At 54.7% G+C, this 17,470-nt stretch overlaps 1 protein-coding gene across 3 annotated transcripts in view; it reads right to left on the bottom strand.

Moving 5' to 3' along the window:
- SH3BP4 (SH3 domain binding protein 4) overlaps window positions 1-15,892 on the bottom strand; it is an 82,700-nt gene extending 66,808 nt beyond the window's left edge. For 2 of the 3 annotated variants that reach the window (XM_045794056.2, XM_045794060.2), the window contains exon 1: window positions 15,692-15,892. The gene's annotated coding sequence lies outside the window, so the exon portion shown is untranslated. Of the gene's footprint in view, window positions 1-904; window positions 2,273-15,691 lie in introns of those variants that run through there. The other variant, XM_045794059.2, reaches the window with a different exon arrangement.
- Window positions 15,893-17,470: the final 1,578 nt, after the last annotated feature.

The following is a 17,470-nucleotide window of genomic DNA, read 5'->3' as shown; positions in this document are numbered from 1 at the left end:
TGTGACAGACATACAGATGCAGCAGGGAAGGGGGAACACTTAGCCTTAAGGCCTTGGGAGGAGAGTCCCCCCCAGGCAGGAGGCAGCAAAAGCAAAGATCAGAGGTACAAGCACACATCACTTCGGGGACCAGGGTGGCATCTTCAGGGCTGGCCTGGGGATGTAGGGAGGAGCAGGCTAGAGATAAAGTTGCTCAAAGGCCAGGCTGCCAGTCCCTGTAGGCAGGCCACACCGGCAAGTTTAGGCTTACTCTGCAAAGCCAGGAAGGCCTCAGAAGTCTGCAGGCCACAGCGTGTTTTCGGTTCTTGGCAAAGAGCAGAGGCCACGGGCGAACCGTGTCTAGCACGCCGAAGGCACCGGTGTGCGTAAAGGAATCAATGAATGAATGGGTGGTAAGAACAAGGGGGGAGAGGCCAGGGTCACAGAGGCACGCCACTCACGGCTGACGTCAGCACACACGCGACGTGACATGACTGTGGAGTCCCACACAAACCCACCAGTCCACATTCCACCCAACATCCCACTACAGAGAAGGAGGGCTCTGAGCACTGGGGTGGGCACGGGGTCCCCGACCCTCGCCATACCCCACAGTCACCCCCGGATGAAAGCATTAAACATACACAATGAAAAGCATATGCACACGAGCCTGCAAACCCCCCAATTAGATATCCCCATGCAACAAAAACTGGGTAATGCCAGACGCAAAAACACACGCGTCAGACTTCTCAGTGAAAACTGGGCCATGGGAAGAGGAGGGATGGAGGACGGGAGCCTGGCCAGGAGTCTCACGTGGCCCGGGGAGCACAGCCCAGGAGCACCAACCCCGCACACGCTCCTGACACTTGTCAGGGGACTCCCGCGGGCACGCTCTCCGTCACTAACCCCAAGTCAAGAAGGAGCTCACCAAGAGGGCCGAGAAGCAAATTCTTCAGATCAGGTGGCGACAAAACCAATGGTAGCACCATTACACCGAAGACAAACAGTCCAGAAAGGGGGCTTTCAGCCACTGAAAAGAATCGCTTACACACGGCATGAAATCCAGCTCAAGCAAGGCGACCCACAGAGGGGGACAGCGGAGCATCAGAAAACAGGACCAGAAACGTTGAACACACACCAAAGAGGATTTTTCCACTGACAAAACTGTAAATTGACAAAAAGATCTGACTGTCACGCTGAAGACACGGTCAGCGGTAATCCGCCGAGAAGGACGTTCCCCGCAGTCATGTGGGGGAACGTGAGCCCGGTTCCCGAAATCCGATAGTCCCACAGATGGAACATATGGCGCCCAACACAAAACACAACATCACCGATGAGCTTAATTTAATCGACCTACATCAAACTTCCTGTCCTGGAGAAAATGCGATTGCCGAGCGAGTATCCAAGGAATACGCAAAAACACTGGAAGCTTTCCTGAAGCCTTTATGAAGCCCCAGGGTAGTCATACCAGAAGTTAACTAGAAAATAAGGGGAAGAAAGACGGAAAAACAGAAAAGGAAAAACACTACACACTTGAAAAAATTAACTCCTGGGTTAAAGAGGATATTAAAATCGGAGCTAGGGAGTCCTCAGAGAGAGCAAGAATAGCTCAGGGTCCTGCTGGCTCCAGGCAGTCATCAAGTGAAGATTTTTGGGGGGCCCCGCTACGAAAACACAACTGTAACCATGCATCCCCACCGGGGTTATAGTGGTGCTGCCCCTTCCCTTTATGCCGTTTGGGTTCCAACATTCTGGAACCTTCCATCAGTCATCAGCTTTACCACAAAGCTAACCTGAGTTCCAGACCTTCTGGGTGACTACAGCCCAGCAAAGGGCTGGGGTCCCCACCTGCCATTCATTCCATCAGCCGTGGCCCGGTTATGAAGGACCAGGTGGCCCTGGGCATGGCCACCCTCCCCTGATGGAGGGAAGGCCCAGTGGGGCTTCTCCACGGGCGGCAGGAAAAGCAGAGGGGCTTCTCATACTGTACCAATTCCTAGTCCAGTAGATAGCGGCTAAGCAGAAAGGCACCGCAAAATGGGAGATACTTGAAGACAAACTTCTTAGGTATGAAGACTTCTCTCTGGGGGCGCCTCGGTGGCACAGTCGTTAAGCGTTAAGCATCTGCCTTCAGCTCAGGGCATGATCCCGGCGTTATGGGATCGAGCCCCACGTCAGGCTCCTCTGCTGGGAGCCTGCTTCTTCCTCTCCCACTCCCCCTGCTTGTGTTCCCTCTCTGGCTGGCTGTCTCTATCTCTGTCAAATAAATAAATAAATCTTAAAAAAAAAAAAAAAAAAAAAAGACTTCTCTGTGAACATCTACCGCTCAGGGTCGTGCGGATCCGTGACTCCAGGTAATCTCAAGCAAGAGCGCTCTACGGTGCCTGACGTGGTGTACATCTCGACAAATGACAGCTTGGATGGAAACAAGAGGGATGTGGTCACACGGCCACAAGTCACGCGAGAAGGCTCACGTGTGCTTGTGTGAGGGCGCAGGGGGGAGAGAGGACGAACACTCTCTCCTGCCCAGCTCCCCACCCTCTCAGCATTAGGGTCTCCTCCCCCACCACCCCCCATCCTCAAGCCTTGGCTCCTGCTGGTGGACTGGAATCCTCCAGACGGCTCACGTGGCCATCACCTGCCCATTCCCATCTCACATGAGACCTCACCTTGCCCGCCAGCTCACCGCACTGCCCCCCACACTGCTCCCTGGTCTGGTTCTGGTTAGCACCTCATTCGCCCTGGGGTTTCCCTGCCCTGGGGGAGACTGGGCGCCCAGGGTGGGGCTGAGCGGTGTAGCAGTTGACAGCCTGGACTCAAACCTGGCTTCTGCACACACAGCTCAGACGAGTCCCCTACCTTCCTGGTGCGTTAGTTTTCCCCCATTCCACAAAGACCCTAAGAGTCCGTCCCCGCACCGGTTGTAAGGACAAAGCCAGGGAATGCACACAGCAAATGTCAGTGACGTCCTAACTACCACTATTAGTCATTACTACTATTATAAGCATCACATATCTGCGTTCTGCAAGAACGCCCAGGAAAAATCCGAAGAGGAGAAAGACTACAGAAACACGATCTGTGAGCAAAGTGGCATTCCATAGTTTTTTAATACTTCTATTATCGAGTATAATGTTCACTTAATTAAAGAGGATGTTTATACTTTCTCTGCCAGACAGACGACATTCACATTAATTTGACACCACGACTATCTGCCGTCGACGAACACGACTTTCCTTCCCAAGTTTCTCAGGGTCCTTACAGTTCAAAGCAAGACCCGGGGGTCAAGGACGCAGAAGCCCCCCAATGTGGGAAGCGAGATGGAAAATGAGACTCTCGTCAAACTGAGTCAGCCCCACTGCGGTGCTGACCCGAGACACATGCTCAAGAGCAAATGCCATTCGGGGACACGTCTGGGATGGAGTCATTCTCGGTGATCTTAGCCCTTCTGTACCGACGGTCTACATACCCACAGCCCACTGCTGCACGCGCAAGCCCCACGTTCACGGTCAAGTGTTGGGTACACAGCCCCGTCCCTTAGCACCCAGGTGTCAGTGCCACATGAGACTCAGTAGTCCCTGGTATTCCAGGTATGCACTGGGTCTGTGGACACATTCATGAGCCTCTTGGCTTCAGTGTCATCAGGGGTAGGATGGGAACGATGCCACTTGGCCCCTGGGTTTCCGCAAGGGTCGGCCAGGCGAGAGGCCCCAGGGCACTGGCTGCCTGCAGGGGCCAACGGTATTAGCTACCACCTCTGCGTCTCCTCTGCTCTCCCCAAACATTTTAAATGTACACATGACTTTGTTTCATTGAAGACAATGGGGGGGAGGGGCGGATGGGTGGCGACCACCCCAATCCTCGCCTGCCACGTTTCACATCCAAACAGCTATGATTTCTGTGCACTCCCTTCCGGGCCTGTCTGCAGGCTCCACGGAGCTGTCTGTCTGCAATTCCCAGCAGTAAAACCTAAAGGCAAAGGACACCGCAAACAGCCTGACACATGCAAAGTCACACTCGCTCAGGTTTTTCCCGTAGTGCCTAATCTACAGTCCTCCGAGAAGCCATAAATCGGCATTTTGGCCTGCACGCCTCGTTCACCTGTTACTCCCGGCCTCCAACACCGCACTCCCCTCGGGGGTCACTGCCACTGTCTCTATCCTCCTGCTCATCGGAATAACCCGGCTCCTTCCCAGAAAAATCATCAGGCTCCCAATTCAGCAAGCAGCCAATTTCTCAACAATTCCACTAATGACAAAAAAGCAGTGTTTATGACATCATGTTCCAGCTCCTAGATATGTTCTTTTAACCTTGAAAAAGTCATGGTTTTACTCTGAGCCTGCTGAGGACAGCTGGTTGTCCCCCCGAGGCAGAAGGCAGCACGGAAGGTCCTCCCCAGGAAGAACCGGGATTAGCCGGGTCAACGTGGGTGAAACACAGAAATCCGCTGGATGGCCAGCAAAGCCTCCACCTCCCAGCGGCTCAGGTTCCTACGGCCCGAGAAGGGGGCTGTCGGGTGGGGAAGGATGGCCCAGCCTGGTGGGTTTCAGAACCTGACAAGGAAAGCCGGGGATCGGCTGTGTGCCATGGCCTGGGGGCACAGATCAGGGACAGCCGACCCAGAGAGGTGCTCCAATCTATCTCTCGGGGGTCCCTCCAGTGTTGCTTTCACGGGAAAACCTCCCCTTCTTTCTCAATACCTTTTCCTTTCTGGAATATAAAAATGCCGTGGCTCTCTTAATCATCTGACTGCGGGCTTAGTTTCCGGTGTCATTTTGTTAACAAAGGTAACTCTCAACACTGTGCAGAGCGGCCATTCAACCAGATGATTTTATGCGACTCTCTTAGTAAGCTGGGAGGGAGACGCAGCAGGTGGGTCACAGGGTGGGGTTACAGGACCGCTCCCCCCCGGGGAGGGGTGGTAGGAGAGATAAAGGGTGTGAGGAGGTGTCCAGGCTGAGGAATGGGGTGTCAGGGCACCTCCCCGGTCCCTTTCAAGTCATGCTTATACGTTTAATCAAGTTCTTCCAGAGCCTGAAAGTTCAAAGCTGAATGAAGCCCAGAAGGACTGTTCCATCCAGCCACCCGCCGCTCGCATCCCCTGACAGGTGCTTCCAGAAAGCTGTCACTCCTTTGGTTCCTGGCACTGACCCAACCACCCACTGCTCTGCAAGCCCCCTGCAGGTGCCCGACCAATTCTTTCATCTCTCACTTAGTGGGGCTCCTGTAGGAAGCCTGTCTTGACTCCCCAGTACACCTCGTGAACCCTGACCTCTCCTTGTGGGTACTGGTGGCCACCTGCCTGGAAAGAGGCCTTCCCCAGTGGTTTCGCCATCCCCCGCCTGGAACCCAGTGGGATCAGAGTGAGCGAAGGAATGAAGGCTTGTGAGTCCAACAGCTCATGAGGAGGAGAAGAGGGCCAGGGAGAGCGTCCCAGAGAGTTACAGAAGACTCAGCTCTCAGACCCAACCTAGGGGCTCCCTGCCCCCCGAAACAAACACCCAGAGCAAATGAACAGCCCTCCGGCCTTCCCGGCAGCCCCCAAAGTGCTGCCTCACGTCACAGCAGGTGAGCAGTGACTCATGGACACGGCAGTGCCAAGACCAGAGGCGGCAGCCAAGCCACGCTCAGGAGGTGGCCAAAATATATTCCACCCATAATTTAGTTTTCCTCTCTTGCCAGAATGAAGAAGTCCTGTGACACCAGACCGCAGTTAGAAATCAAAATGATGGCTTCACTGTCCGGGGAAGGGATTAAGCACTTTCTCCTCTTAATGAACCTGGAAGTTGTAAACCAAGTCTGGGGCGCTGCCCTGTGTCAGATCCAACTGCAGTCCCCCTCACCAGAGCGGGGACGCAACCCCGGGGGTGCGGACGGTGACAGTTCGTGCAGCGGACCGAAGGGAAATCATCAGCCATTCACTTCTAGGAGGGAGGGGGCCCTGAGGACCTAAGGACAGAAATACTTGCTATGTTCTAAGACACACGCCTTCCCCATATGTTGATGTTTTTGAAACTGGCGTGTAAGTAGGGGCGCCTGGGTGGCTCAGTGGGTTAAGCGTCTGCCTTCAGCTCAGGTCATGATCCTAGGGTCCTGGGATCGAGCCCTGCATCAGGCTCCCTGCTCCGCAGGAAGCCTGCTTCTCCCTCTCCTTCTGCAGCTCCCCTGCTTATGCACAAGTTATCTCTCTGTCAAATAAATAAAATCTTCAAAAAAAACAACAGCAACAAAAAAAAAACTGGAGCGTAAGGGTACATCCTAAAATTGAGCTGTGCTTTCCCAGCCGCATCCCAAAAGTTCACGGTGCAGGGCATGAGCTTTTGGACAGCCAGGAATCAATCCCCGCAAATGGGGTACAGGCATTTCTAAGCCTGGTCTTAAAGTTCACCCAGCTGTATGCAACAGTCGTAGAGACCCTTCCCAAGGTGCCTTTGGAGACGCCTTTTCCGAGGAGCGACCACACATTCATCCAACTATTAATATAATTAGAAGTTCTTTGTATCAAGATGTTCACTGCAGCACTCTTTATAATTTCAAAATGACTGGAAACTGTCTATGAATACAAATTTGTTAAATAGGGTGCATCCGGGTACCATCTAACAGTCATTCGAGGATCCGAATCTATGTTTATTAATGTGAAAATATGTCCACAACAATTTTAGATAAAAAGCATTTTTTAAAAAGTGCAGCATTCATTCGAAAGATCCGTATAAAAAGAACTGCTATGCACGGTGCACAGAACAAGACCCCACTCCATGATCCTGCTCTGTTTGGAAGTTTCTAGACTTACATGTGACAACACTGGAAACTCAGAGAAAAAAGTCTAGTTCAGACCAGACTGGTTCTCATGGGTGGCAAACTTCCAGCGATGTGAACTTTTTTCTCCTTTTGCATTTTCTAATATTCCTAAGATGAACACATAATTACTTGGGTAATTAGGAAAAACTCAAGTGGAAAAGTTTTTCTTTTTTTTTTTAAAGAAAAGAAAAAGGAAAAAATATTCCCTAAACAATTCATTTATCTAGAAAGTACTTGTATTGAACACAACACGCTTCTCATCCCCTGCTCACGGTCAGGCCCTGGAACACTTAGGCTCAGGGGCCTCTAGCCACTGGCTGTGGTCCCCACACACTGCCAGCCAGAGCCACACTCGATCCCATGTGTGACCATGGGCCACAACGTGCTGAGTCTATCCCTGCATTTCCCCCTGCTCCCAGAAATTTAAGTAATGGGGCAAGGACTGGGGGAGCTCAACCTTACTGAGACATTTACCAATACACCATACGACAAACTTGCACCCGTACACATTTCAAAGGTCAGAATGAACACCCGCATTCCTGTTTAACTCGGATGGTGAAACCTCACAAAAAAAAAAAAAAAAAAAAAAAATCTCTATTTACTCAATTTTTAAGAACAATCCAGGGTGCACAAAAGACTCACAAAAAACTCCCCAGGATAGGTATGGGGCCCAAAGCCCAACACAGGGGGACGATGCAGTAAAATCCGCATCTGAATGTTGACATCTCCCAGCCCCCAGAAGTAAGGACTACTGCCACCATGTTACAGATGAGAAAGCTGGGTCTTGAAGAAGTCCAAAAAGTTGTCCAATGTCAAAACCGGAAGTAAGGAGAAGCCCAAAATTCGAACACAGACAGGTGTGTGGGATAGAGAGAGAGAAAGAGAGTGAGCATGCGCAGAAGTAAGCCGAGGGGCAGGCAGAGGGAGAGGGAGAGGGAGAAGCAGACTCTCCACGGAGCTAGGAGCCCGATGCAGGGATCAATCCCAGGACCCCGAGATCATGACCTAAGCCCAAGGCAGACGCCCAACTGACTGAGCCACCCAGGCGCCCCGAGCCACTTAATTCTTAATAAGGATTTTCCTTGAAGTACATACAACTTGGGGTTGTGCAAATCGGACTATTTCATCATGGACTGATTGAAAAGAAAGAGCCATTTACAGAAGCCTCCAGCACATGCCTGACATCGAGGAAAAGCCCCATAAATGCATTTAGCCACAGAGAGAAATCCCTAGTGAAGAGGTGGACAGGAGTATTTCAAGTGTGTGTGCGCGTGTGTCCTCACACAGTAACTGTGATTCCGAGAGATTAGCATCTAAACGACAAATTACCTGAAACTGAATTTCTCCAGCTCTTAAAATATTTGTAAATAAAAGACAAAGTCAAGGAACCGACAAAGCTCCTGCCTGGAGAAAAGGAACTCCTGGTGGCCGTTTCCCTCCTTCCCCAGGACTGGCGGTACCAGCGTCAGCCGCAGCCCGGATCATGGAGCAGAGAAGGTTCTCCATGCATCTGTCTCCGAGATGAACACACGCTCTTCCCCAAATGACCAGCCCCGAAGTCACAGGTGGTTCTAATAAAATACAAGCAAACTACGTGCACTACACAAACTCTAAGGAACTCATTTTTGATGTGTGGCCAGTGTCTCGTCTCCCGTGACGTCACCCAGAGTCTGCACCCTCTGACAACGGCCTGAAAGGTGAGCGAAATGGGCAATTCGGGTCTCCTCGTCCAGCACTACCCGAGTAAGATACCCGACAGCTGCCTACCACCAGCACTACCCGAGTAAGATACCCGACAGCTGCCTACCACCAGCACTACCCGAGTAAGATACCCGACAGCTGCCTACCACCAGCACTACCCGAGTAAGATACCCGACAGCTGCCTACCACCAGCACTACCCGAGTAAGATACCCGACAGCTGCCTACCAACACAACACCAGGACCCTGAGGAATAGGGCTCTCCTCTTGGGAACGTCCGGAACACTGATTTCTGAAACCACAACGGGGAAAAAACATCCCAACTTCTGCAAGGGGTATTGGGATAGGGAAGGAACAGTGAGACCAGACCAGAGCCCACGACCCGGTTTACCACCGTCGACTAAGTGATTCTGGTCTCAGGCCCCAGGCCCAGCACTTTACGTGAATTATTTATATGTATCTTATCAGCTCCAGTAATGATTTCCAGAGAAATTTCAACCCAGTGCTTTTATTTCCCATTCACACAAAGGACACATACAAATACTTGACACCACTTCTCAAAGCGACGATCCTCAGGGTAATAAAAAATATTTGAATGCATGTGCATTTCTTAGGATATTCCACTGACGTCTTTGTACCCAAAACCTATTAAAAATTCAAATCCTTTCAAAGCGGGCAGCGGCGTAAAATGGGTAAACAGAGGCGGGGTGAGCCTCACTGAATGAAACGTTAAATGTCAGAGTGACGGGGAGTGCCACGTGATAGCATTTATGAGTAAGCTGATTACTATTCACAGGCCAGAATTCTTAAAAGCCAGAAATTACTTCTGTCACATATTGTGTGTTTGGAACTGCTAAAACGTCTAAGAAGAGAATATTAATGCTGCCTCCAAATGGTTATACGGTAAGTCACCACCCGAAGTGTTCACCTTGGTCAGCCCCTGTCTCCACCTGTCAATTGCCTCTCCATGGGATGGGCTGTCTGTGCGCTGAGGATGTGGCCATCAGTACAATGTAACTGGTGCCCAGCAGCGCCCGGGCACGAAGCAACGGTCAGCTCCCGGCCTCAGGGAGTCAGGAGAGGCTTCTTGAGAAGGAGCCTTAACCGGGTCTTAGGGACTAAGGAGTTCCCCCAGCCACAAAAGTCTGAAAAGGCATTTGGGGGAGTCTTTTAATCTGTTCTTGCAGAAGACAACCACCCACATCCGTCTCCTTCCGTCGCAGGGCATGGGGCCACTCACGCCCTCACTGCCCCGTACCACTGTGGGCTGGCCCCCAGCATCCCAGGCCCTCCGCCCGACCCAGCACTGGGTCCCTCCTGCCTCAATGCCATCAAATGACAGTCCTATTTCTTTTAGCGCTAACATTTTCCCATGTTCTCTATTTTTTCCAGAATCTTCCAGCTACCACAATCACAGGGTTCTAGCAAGCCAAAGTGAGCGGCCCCCTGTCTTTCCGTTGTTGCTTCTTTGATCAACCCCACAACTGTCCTTTTTGCGTTGGGCTCCCAACCACCTTCCTCTACAACCCCCACCCCTTCTCCTGCCTGGCTTCAGAGACACACCCCCAGCCTGTTCTCCCGCCTCCAGCTGCTTCTCTAGCTTCCTCTCTTCAGCCTTCATGCCCCATTTTCATGAGGAGAGCCAGAGGCTTATGCTCAAGTCTCCAGGGAGCTCTTCCACACTCCTGGGCTCAACCCTGAGGAAATGAGGCCCAAGTCGGCCCTCTCAAAGGGTTCTCGGTCCTCCTCTGATCAGCAAGGCAGACCCTGCATGTGAACAACCTCAGGGACACCTCCTTCAATTTTGCACCCGGGGGCCTGGCTTCCCTCCTGCTAGTGCCAGACCCGCTAACGAGGCTGGCTCAGACATGTAGGGACACTCCCCCCTTCCCACGTGCTTGCTGACTCCCAAGGAGCTCTCACATTTTAAAATAATTTCACTGCTAATTGTGATAGAGAAAAAATAATCAGAGTTATGTGTGCAACCAAGTTCCGACTGACAAAGCCCTTAACCAGTGAAGTTTCTCCTGTCTTCACTTGGGTGGTCCCGGGGAAGCCCCTCTAGACTCCAGCTCTCTGCTTTAACATCAGAGATCAGCTCATCGAACCCACCCAAGGAGCGGCCTCTCCAAGGCCAGATCTCCTGGCTTCATCCTGACCCCCTCCTTCCACTAAAACCCTTCTCTGTTCTAGACCAGCAAGAGCAACCAACGCAGAAAAAGTATGTCGATCACCACCCAGGGAGGGAAAGGGTCAATGGAGTAAGGTCTCCAACTGGCAACCGGAAAGGTCTGGGCCTCTGCCTGCCTTTCCAAGAACGTGGCCCTAATAACCTTCCCTGGCCCCACAAGGGAAAGTTGCAACTCCTGGCTTCAATACAGGGTCCGCTGTCCCTAGTCCCCAACCACACGGCCGGTTTCCTTCCGACAGACTCCCTACCTCAGCATAGAGCAACCTGGATACATATGAGAATGGGGATACCAATGGGGAGTTTCTAGAACCTGCCCACGTCTGGGCCCGACTCTCAGAGGTGTGCATTTCCTGGGGATCAGGCTGGGAAAGGTGGAGTTTTAAAAACCTCGCAGGTGATTTCAACATACAGTGTGTGTTGAAGCTGGCCAAAGCAGGCCACCGATGCCATCCAACCCTCTCCCAGCCCTGCTGCGGGCCAGACATGGTCCCCGCAGACGCCAGGCAACCATGTGGCCCACTCTGTAAGGGGCGCCGGCTGGAGGGCTCGGTGCGGTGAAGGGCAAGCCGCAGCCGGCTCTCAGTGGCTCGCACGGGTGGTTCAACGATGCCAGCCCCGGGAGCTTCCCGGCGGCCACCGTGGGGATGTTTAGACCACACCACCGAAAATGGCAGGTGCGACGGTCAAGGCTCTTCGCTCCTCGTTCCTTTCCTCGGAGCAGGTTTATCAGCAAACCACAGGCACACGGGCCTCCTACACTGGGAAGCCAAGAAAGGACATCTGCATTGCCTTCAGGCCTGGGGCCTAGAGCAGGCTTCCACGTTCTAAAAATGGGGCAGGGTTTCCCTCAGTCCCACAGCCTGGGGCAAGGGGGAAGAGGGAGAGAGGGGAAGATGAATCACAGGAGTCTGGAACCACAAAAATCCTTCCACAGGAAGTATTCTTTTCAATTTGTTCAGAAGTGTTGGGCTAACAGGAACCAGCAGAGTTTCTCCAGAGAGGAGCTTTGAATGAGCAGATAAGAATAATCTCCTGAGTGTGTCATTTATTTCGTCGTGAACTGGAAGGTGGAATCCTTATCTTACACTTACTCGAGAGACTTCCCATAATCTTTATCTTATTCTCGTGACCTCGTCCGCCCAGAATACCCTCGCTTCATGGTACAAGGACAGACTTCACGGGAGCTCCTGTCCGGGTGACCCCACCTGCAACACCTCAGTCTTCCCAAGAAACCAACGTCGACCCTACAGACAGGGCGCAGACACAGACCCCCGGGAATAATGGTGCAACCCGACTGCCTCCCGGTTAGGCTGCAAACAGTTTACAGGTTATTTCGTGGCCTTCAGAGTACAAGTTCTCTAACTGTGTAAGGGAGGCTTCCCGCGCCTGTCTTCAGCCACCAGAATGCGTGAGTGGCTAACCTCCGCACGCTGGGAGATGTGAGCAAGAGCGCTGGCTTGGGTAGATTCAGGTTCGATTCCCGGCTCCGGCACTTTGGGACCACTGTGCGGGGGGGACTGCTTAAATCCTCACAGTTTCCTGTCTGATGGCACCGCGCCCCGTTGTGGTGCGTGTGCCACGCCTGGGGCTTCGTAAGCCCTCAGCAAATGGTACCTCTTACTACCCCTAGAACATCCCAAATCTCAACTTCAATGAGGTGAACTCAGTACACCATGCTCCTTCCTGAAACCCTCTCGGCTTACGGATGCTTCAGTCTGGGCAGGCACTAGCTCACCTGGCAGCTGGGGGGGCCGCTGATGCGTTCTGTGGGATTCACCCTTCCCTCCTGGAAACACACCGCCCAGCCCCTGATTTCTGAAATACCTTCTGCGTGCTCCGGCCTTCGGAAGGCCGAATACGGACATCCCTTAAGACGCTTGGCCAGATGGCATCAGGTGCTGTTATGTAACATGAGGATGCCCCCAGGGCCCACTGAAAAGCAGGCTCAGGCTTCCTGAGAAATCCTAAGTAGCAGGATTGTTCCCTGGGTTTGGGGACTCGGTGAATTATTTTTCCGTCACTCCTCCAGAGGGTGATGGCGGACCGTGGGCTTCTAAGAAGGCAGGCGGGTCCCCGCGCAGGGCAGGTCCGTCAGCACCAGATGGCCCCGGGCTCCCCTCCTGGCCAGGAGCAAAGCTGGCCAGAGCACTCGGGTGAAGTCTCTGTAGCTGTTTGGTGACCCTTCCCAGTTACGGCTTGTCAGGCAGTGACCTCAGGACACAGAAGTCCTAGTGCCCAGCTCCAGGGCCTTCGGAAATATCGCAGGGGCGTGCCTCGAGTTCTCAGAAGAGACATCACAACACCGTCCAATTCAGGTGCTGGATTTGAAAATAACAAGGCTGAGGAAAACCCACGTGGCTGGCCCAAGGCCCACTTGCTAAACAGCAGCTTCTACGCAGTCAAAACAAGGCTGATACCCGAAACAGGGAGCCACAGAGGTTTGCCTGGAGCCAGAGAGGAGGTCGGCAAGGGTCGAACTCCGGGGCTCTTAACCGTGTCCAGGCCAAGGACACCCCTAAGAAACGGAGGGAAGCCAGGTGGCCTCCTTCCACAAGTAACTGGCTGGGACCGGGAGATTTAAATGGCGGACTCCAGGGACCCAAGGGCATAAACCCCATTCACATTAGCATACCTTATCAACAGACCAGAAACCACTAGAATAAGAAAATGTCTGTTCCCGCAGCCACAGGAAAGCACTTCCAGGCTGCTGGGTAACCAGAAATCAAGTTAGCCAACAACAGCAAAGGAGAAAATCCAGGAAGACTCCCTCTTCCTCCCTCCACCGAGAAAATTAAGAGCATAATACTAACTGGCAGACTGCCCAGTTAAGGACACTTAGCAGCAACTTGTCCAGCCCCCCTTCTGGGTCCTTCTGGAAATTCCCCTGTGTCTGGGCTGGGATCAGCCACTAGACCTCGGGCAGATCAAAGTGCCAGTGGGATCAAACAATAAAAAAATGAAAACTATCAAATGACAGACTGAAGCCCCGCAGACCTGATAAGGGGAGGCTCTTCCAGCACGGTTTCTTCCCCAGGGGAACAAAAGGCGACCTGTGTGCGCCTCTCCCCACTGGGCTTTGCATACCTGAAATTAACAAACGGTGTGAGTCCCTATTAAGTGTTTGAAAAGGCCACAGAATGTGGTGCGAGTCCTGGAACAACAGGAAAAAATTAAAGCTCACAGAAGCTTCTCAGGCACCGCGGATCTGAGCTGCTCATTGTTCATTTAGTAAACAAGTGAGCCATAAGACAAATTCCCTAGGAAGCCAGGTCTGTTCACTTTCCGAGTCCTCCCAGAACTAACTGTTCCCTCTCGGATCCGCATGGCCTTGGCATTCCACAGATGGACAAGCACCGGGCCTGGGCAACGTGAGACCTGTCCCTTACCCTCTCTACGTCTACCCAAATGCAGAAAGCATGGGGGTGGGGGGAGGCGACTGGGGAGTGTGGTCTCCTTCCAAGCCCATTTCTCGGGCAGAATGCATAGAACCGGGAACCAGGAACGTTCTCCAGGTTCCACCGGACATTCCCGGAGTCTGTTTCCTGGTGAGGACGGCCAGGTGGGAGGTAGACTGTGTAATCTGATGACCACAACAACGTGGAACAGCAAATGCTCCCTAGCCCCTTAAAGTACAGTCGCTGTCCATCCAAGGATGTCAAAACGCTTCACAAACCACCCATTAATTTTTATGGTGGCCTGAGAAGCAGATTGAGAATCATTACCTTCATTTTTACAAGGCAAGGAACTCAAACCACAGGGGAAGGTGGAGAGGCACCAGGCTAACGAAGTCTTGCGCAATGTTCTAGGCTGACTGCTCCCTTCTCTGCACCTCAGGCCCACAGAAAGGGAACTGGTGGCCAGGTGAGAAGGGAGCCAGACCAATAAACCTAAACTTAGGTGTTCAGAGACCACCACTCTTGGAAGGGTGGGGAGGAGAGAGTGGCATAAAGGGATTGCTTTGATTTAGGCAAAAGAAGCTCCAGTTGTAACTTACTCATTAAAACGGCAAGCCTGTGCCCCCAAGAATGTAAATATTAAACGCCGGTAGGAACAGTGGGATCACGGATGGCTTCTGTTTTACTGTTTACATTGGTCTTTTTACCACGTTTTCGACCCAAAGCATATACTGCTTTTGTGATCAAAAGTTATACGAACTTATTACTGATAAAGGACACAGTGCAAATCTGCTGGACTAACTTGCCAAGAATAAGCACGAATAAAATCCAGACCAGCGTCCCCTTTCGAAATCTCACTAATGGTGAGGCTCCGCCAGCCTCTCCGCACGTAGAGGGCCCGCCGCTCTCGCGCCGCCCAGCACCCCGGGGAAGGGCCAGCGCCGGCCTGGTCCCCCGGCTGCAGGAGCGGCCCCGGGCCAGGAGCCGCCCGCACTCCCGGGCACCGCCAATCCACAGCGCGGAGCGGGCTTCCCGGGAAACATCACTTAGAGAACAACGTGCCTCTCTTCCAGCCTTCCCCACCCGCCGGCAGCCCGCGCTGTCAGCTCGCGGCTGCTCGCTCACCGGACGGCCCAGCCAGAACCCGGGATTTGCATTTCCATCCTAAAACCAGGCATCTCCGAAGTTGAAATATGCATTGTCACCAACAAGTTTAACCCGGGACCGCGCGCCCCCCTCTCCTCCCCAGAACCGCGCGAGGGGGCGCCCCGGGGACGCGTGCGGTCGCCGCGCCTGGCCACCCCGCAGGGCCTGCCCCGGAGGCGCCAGGGCCGGCGAAGGGGGCTCCGCGGGCGCACGCGGGGCTCCGACAGGGGTTCGGCGCGGGGAACCCCGGCCCGCCCGCCTGCGCCGGGTTGACCCAGGCGCCCGGGCGGCGGCGAGGGGAGCGAGGCTTGCCGAAGCCCCCGGCGCCAGCCGTGCCCGGGCATCCGGAGCCCCGAACTCAGGCGGCGGGGGAACGATCGGCGCCCACGAGGGTGCGAGCCCGCCGAGCCCCGGCAGGCGCCGCGGGAGCGAGGCCGGGCGCTGGGCGGGAGCGGCCCGCAGGGGACCGCCGGACTGCCGCCTGCCTACCTGGCTCGCATTGCGTCCCCGCCGGCTCCTGCGGCTCTCCTCTCGGTCTGGGAGCTCGGCCCGGACGGGGGCGCGCGCCGCTCCGCGGGAATCTCCGCGCGAATCTCCGGGCGGCGGCGGCGAGCGGCAGGGACCGCCGAGAGTGCCCCGAGCGCTCGGCCCGCGCCTCCGCGGGCGGAGGGTGGTCCCCGCGCCGGGGCGGGGCCGCGGGGGCGGGGCCGGGGCGCGCGAGGCGGGGCTCGCGAGGCGGGGACCAGGGCGGGAGGGCAGGGGTGGTCTCCGCGGGGGTGGAGCCTAGGGGCAGGGCGGAGCCCGAGCCGAGGCCACTTGGGAGACCGGGGGCAGGGGAGAAAGGGGACGGCGGGGGGACGAAGCGCAGGACCCCCCGAGGCTGATTGGGCGGGGGCGGGGCAAACGCGGAGGGGGCGTGGCCTATCTGGGGTGGCCCAGAGGCGGGGGCGGGGTGTGGACTAGTTGGAGGGTCTGGGGCGGGGTGGGGGGGGGGGGGGAAATGTCCAGGCCGGAGGGGGGCGGGGTTTAGCCAAGGAGGGGGCTAGGCCGGGGCGGGGTGGGAATCATTAGGGGGCGGGGATAAGGGGCGGGGCTTAGCTGTGGCCGCCGACAGGCCGGAGAGTGGGAGAAATGTGGATAATTAGGGGGCGGGGCCGAGCCGTTGTTGCCCGGAGGCCGGGAGCGGGGGCCGCGAGCGCGAAGGGGCGGAGCCGAGCCGGGGCCACCCGGAGGCCGGGCGGGGTGTGGTTTGCAGGGGCCGGGCGAGCGCGCAGGGGCTAGGCCCAGCGGGGCCGCGGAGAGGCCCGCCCGGGAGCGAGCGTGCAGGCAGGGGGTGGCGCCGCGTCTCCCGGAGCCCCAACTGGGACCACGCCTCAGTGCCTCCTCCTCTTCCTCCTCCGGCGCCAGCTGGGGAATGCGGTCCTGGCCGCCGGGCGCCCCGGGGTCGTGGTCCCTGGAACCAAGCAGATGTAGATACGGCAGCTTCGTTCGTTACCTTTTGGTCGCGCCCCTGCGTTCCTTGCACCGACCGCCCAATCCTCCCACGCCTGCCCGGGGAACCCCACGCGGAGACTCCTGGGTGAGGTACGACTCCGCGAGCTTCGGCCAAGACGCAGAGGGTGGTACCTAATGCTGAGAATCTTGCTTCTAACACACGGTTAGAAAGGCAGTGCAGGGCTGTGGGGGCAAGCGCAAAGTTGAGAAGCGAGGTGAGAAGAAAGGCAGTCACATTGAACATTACAAAGAACTGCCTGCCGAGCAGAGTGCGGATGGAACACCCGGCATCTTAACCATTTACACTTCGTCTAGCTGTGTCCCCAGGCCTGGCATCTAAGAAGCGTTCAACAGATGCTCAAGAAAAGCTCCGTAAATTGAACCGCCAGCTTACTGTGTGGCAAGCACTTTCCATGGAATGACACACTTAAGCCTCAAAAAATCCCATACTTGGCTACTCTTTTTAGTCCATTTCACACATGAGTGAACTGAAGCTCTGAGGGTTGATTTGACAGCAAGAAAGTAGTAGAACCAGAATTTGACCCGAGGCCACTCTGGAGGTTGGCCTGTAACCACTTGGGGGACTGCCAGCTGCCTTACTGCAGGATAGTCCCCCCTGCAGGACCGAAGGTCCCCTATAATGCAGAAACCTGGAGGAAGCACAGGTCTTCCCTGGGACAAAAGCTCTCATTTATTGATCCAGATCCAGATCTAGACATCCCTGGTGGCGTTTCTCACCATTAACCTAGCCAGGCAGATATTCTTATTTTCATT

The sequence above is a fragment of the Ursus americanus genome, chromosome 1, assembly GCF_024610735.1.
Source record: "Ursus americanus isolate L20-20 chromosome 1, mUrsAme1.1.p, whole genome shotgun sequence".
NCBI classification, from domain to species: Eukaryota; Metazoa; Chordata; class Mammalia; order Carnivora; family Ursidae; genus Ursus; species Ursus americanus.
This window is presented reverse-complemented; position numbering and strand designations above follow the sequence as displayed.